Source organism: Dreissena polymorpha, chromosome 3, assembly GCF_020536995.1.
Source record: "Dreissena polymorpha isolate Duluth1 chromosome 3, UMN_Dpol_1.0, whole genome shotgun sequence".
In the NCBI taxonomy this organism is placed as follows: domain Eukaryota; kingdom Metazoa; phylum Mollusca; class Bivalvia; order Myida; family Dreissenidae; genus Dreissena; species Dreissena polymorpha.
In genome coordinates, this window is record NC_068357.1 from 76,592,103 (window position 1) to 76,596,410 (window position 4,308).

The 4,308-nt window shown below is 32.5% G+C and overlaps 1 long non-coding RNA gene across 1 annotated transcript; it reads right to left on the minus strand.

Annotated features, from left to right (window-relative positions):
* Window positions 1–1,168: 1,168 nt before the first annotated feature.
* On the minus strand, window positions 1,169–3,599 carry LOC127874828 (uncharacterized). Its single transcript, XR_008047122.1, has 2 exons — window positions 3,455–3,599; window positions 1,169–1,773 (listed from the first exon to the last, which is right to left on the minus strand). It is a non-coding gene; the product is annotated as an uncharacterized LOC127874828 (long non-coding RNA).
* Window positions 3,600–4,308: the final 709 nt, after the last annotated feature.

Below are 4,308 nucleotides of genomic sequence, written 5' to 3' on the forward strand. Positions count from 1 at the left end.
CTGATCATCACCAATCCGTCTTCATATGATATTAGAAAAACAAATTCTGATTGTGGCATACTAACAGTCTGTCCCACATTAAATTGTTAAAACTACAAGAAATTCAAGAAACATTTCACACAGTGTTAAAATGTTCGTGACTGATGCAATATTTTCTTTCTTCTTGCATAGAATAGCTTTCAATTAATTTCAATTTTCACAAAAAATGCCCTACCCATAAACCAGATTAATCTGTTTTAGCACATGATAGATACTGTTATACGACCATATGGGGAATTCGAGAAGCATGAATAGAAACGTGCAATACGTACGAGAATGAGGTAAACTCAGATTATATCTTTTTTTCTAAACCATAATAAGCCTTCTTCTTGTAAATGTATTGTGTTCTCTGAAAATAATGGGTACAGTTGCGTGCATCTCTTTCTTTAAAACACATTATTTTTTTAAACACAAAAGAATGTGACAGATGTATAGAGATGCGCCAATTATTGTGCAACAGATATATGATTTGTTCATTTATGATAGGGTTATGTTTTGCGGGTTTTCTTTATTATATGGTTTTGTTATGAAATGGTTCTGTTATGATATGGTTTTTGTTCTGAAAGGGTTTTGTTATGATAGGGTTCTGTTATGATAGGGTTATATTATGAAAGGGTTCTTTTATGAAAGGCTTCTGTTATGATAGGGTTCTGTCATGATAGGATTTTGTTATGATATGTTTTTCTTAAGAATATGCAAAAATATGTGTGAGAAAATACAGGATTTCACGAGTCCTCAACATGGATATCTGCACATTTCAAACGTATTGTGCAGCAGTCCAAACAATTATGCGGGTTATGATTTTAAGATTATCTATATAATCACTTAAAGAGTATAAAAATGTTTTTACCTAAAGATGTGCATTTACACTAATTTTCAAGCGAATATTAAATGATGCAGTCAATTGATATTAGTATGTAAATGTAACATAGTGTAAGTTAAAATAAAGAATCGATTATGGATACAATTATTCAATTTCTGAAGCTGAAAAGATGAAGGTGTGGGTTTATGGTATGATACCGATTATTTCAGCCGACTTTCACATGCTCACGGAGGTGCAAGTCGTCCGTGAACACTCGGCGAAGAATGCAGCCACACATAATTATATTGATACACCTTGGTCAAGATATGGAGCGGGGGATAAATTTATTGCACATACTAATTCTAGTGTAATAAAAATTCAAAAACAGAAACAGTGTGTTATTAATGCTATTTCATATTCGGTTTCATATTTTGTCATCATGCGCATTAGAAGAAAACACTTACACACAATGAATCCCAGTCATGGTTTTTATCACAAAGATATATTTATTTTGATCATGTATTATTCAAAATTTGAGATTCACCAACAACCGTTGTTGTGCTATTATTGTTTGTTTGTTTGTGTTTTTTTTTGTTAAAATAAAGCTGTGATGTTTTTGTCGCTGAGGTTGACAGCCGTGATGCAACTTATGGCATTTCTTTGATTTCATGTATAGATTTTCAAACTCCTGTTGAACATACACTGTCGACACCATAGCAGCAATCTCGGTACAGAACAACGCTGTCGTAGAGTCGCGCACACGAGTAACAATTTCTGCGCAATACCTCATCAAACGGGCATCTACCCATTCGGATTGCGTATGATCTCTTGACGTTGCTTTCCTCCTCAATCTCAGTGGATGGGAAGGAAAGACAGCTGATCATCACAAACAATAACAGCTGCACTTGGATTAATAAATGAACGAATTTAATCTGAAAAAACAACAAATATAATAACTAAGAGATATGACAAGTTTACATAAGTGGTGCCCATTTCTGAAAAACAAATTAAACAATCTGAACATATTTGTAGATTTGATAATTGACTTTGTAACTGATTTTAACTAGTGTAATTGTTCAATACACGTACACTTATCTATGTAGGCCTAATGGCTAGGAACTGGATGCTTTTGACACTCGAAGTTGGAAACAGGTCAAAACTATTGTTTATGTTTTAACTATTTTACTTGATGGGCGTAATTATAGCATAAAATATTATTAACTAATTAACGTCAAACTTTGTTGTTTGAAACATAAAAAATATATACTTAAAGAAGGCAGACTAAATATATAAAAAATACAAACTAATAACGAATAAAACTATAAATACACTTAAAGTGTTATTAAGATATAAGATCACCGGGATTAAACATCTCGTATCAACCCAATTGTAAATTAAAGGCAAATGGCATTCCGTCTGGACAATACATTACATTTGAGCAATAAAACAACATAAGATAAAACAAAATGTTTTTCAAATACACATGTGTGCGAACAAAATAGCAATATATTGTCTTTTAAATAATTGACGTTTTCAGTTGGTATGATGGGGGACTAATCTTATTAAACTAGATGCCTTTTTGCAAGATGTCGAGCCCCTTGTCAATCATGTTTACATATCATGTATGCAGATTTTTGACAAATAATACATCTGTGTGACCTTTACCTTTAAGATGGGGAGACGGATGTTACACGCGACAAACGTCTAATCATTGTTGAAATTTGTGGTAAGTGATATAAATTGGATAATGAATAAAAAAAAATCCGTTCTGAATAGCTATCGCATGGCTAAATTCGACCTAGCGCCTCTCGAAAACCGTTGCATTATGATGGATAGTTGGTGTAAGTTATTATAAAATTGAAAAATTAATTAGACTGTTACAGTCCGGAAAAGCTCGGACAGATGCAAACATGCACATACGCACACCTTCGCACAAGCACACGAACATTGTGACTGCTTTATCGAGTTGGCCGCTAGCGGGCTCAACCAACAAATCATTTATACTATTATGTAAAGGGCTAATTTGGAATAAAATAAATCGCACATAAAGGAAATATGCACCACGTGGAACCCCTGTTGAACTGACAGGAGAGAAACCTAATTAAAAAAGGTGATCGTATGAACAGTAACGCATGCACAACCATAAGACAAAACCCATATGCACCGAATAAAAGGCACATTAGTCCTAAAGAAACACAAACACAAATAAATAAAAATCGGTAACCGCAACGGAAAGGCAAATGAAAAGGCGTATGGTTTAAACTGATTGTAAGGAACTCAAAACGTCACACTTGGCTCAGAATAAATCATAAAATATTTAAACGTAATTAATCTGTTTGCATTACCATTTAAATTTTATACAAAAACAAACCACCCTTATACACTAGCTTTATAGTTTTTAAAGTAAACACTTTTTGCGTCATGATATGCGTGTAATATATAATAAAAAGCGGAATTTTTACCCTTTTGTTCATTTTGTGCTGCAATAACGCCATCAATAAATAATAATGAAAAATGAGTTTTTTTTTGCTTTTACATTTTTTAAAATGAAATTAATAATTATTATTATGATGTAAAATGAAGGATCAATATTACTAAAACCAAATTACTTACCATTTTATGTTTATTAAATTTATCCTCTTAATTGAAGCACTGTTGCTTCTGGAATATTTTACAGTTCTACAACAATTTTATTCCATTCTCATTGTTTTGTACAGGTTTATACGAGTGTACTTTGTGTGACTTCTGCACATAACAATTGTCCGATACCTCCCACATCACAGTGCCACGTTGACGTCATTTTTCAAATCCCTATTTCCTTGCAGTCATGGAAACAGTTGCTCAAGTTTGAATTCAGAAACACGTACACGCATGACATAACATTGACGTAATTCAGTAACGTCAAAATAACACATCGACTAAGAGTGTAAATCAAACAATGTTTGTTTTGTCTTATACCGTGTTTCTGCTGCTCGAATTAAGCTGATGGCGATTTAAAGCGAATTACCAGTATCAAAAGCAAATCCTCATGCCAGTAATTGACAACTTATCCACTTGAATCAGAAGTATTTGAGTGTGTGATTTGTGGTGGGTTACCATGAACTATTCTCCACACTAGTTTAAATAATAATTATGATAATAATAAACACTAATCCAACTTCACATAGGGTCCCATCACAAACTGCCAACATTCGAAGCATTTTTCTTCCCATTTATAATAATAAAGTGTGCAGATTTTTTTTGCTAAAACGTCGATTTCTGTATATCTGGTCACTATATTGTAATAAAAGGATCGGACAAACACTTCTCGTTAATACTAAATAGTCTTCTCAAAATGTGTGTATTACTATCATCTGTATAAAACAAATACAAACATATCGCAAAAACGTGTTAAAATGCTATGTTTTATGTTATAGAATATATCAACCTGAATATATGTGCTCTTTTTTTATTTGTGAATATTAAAC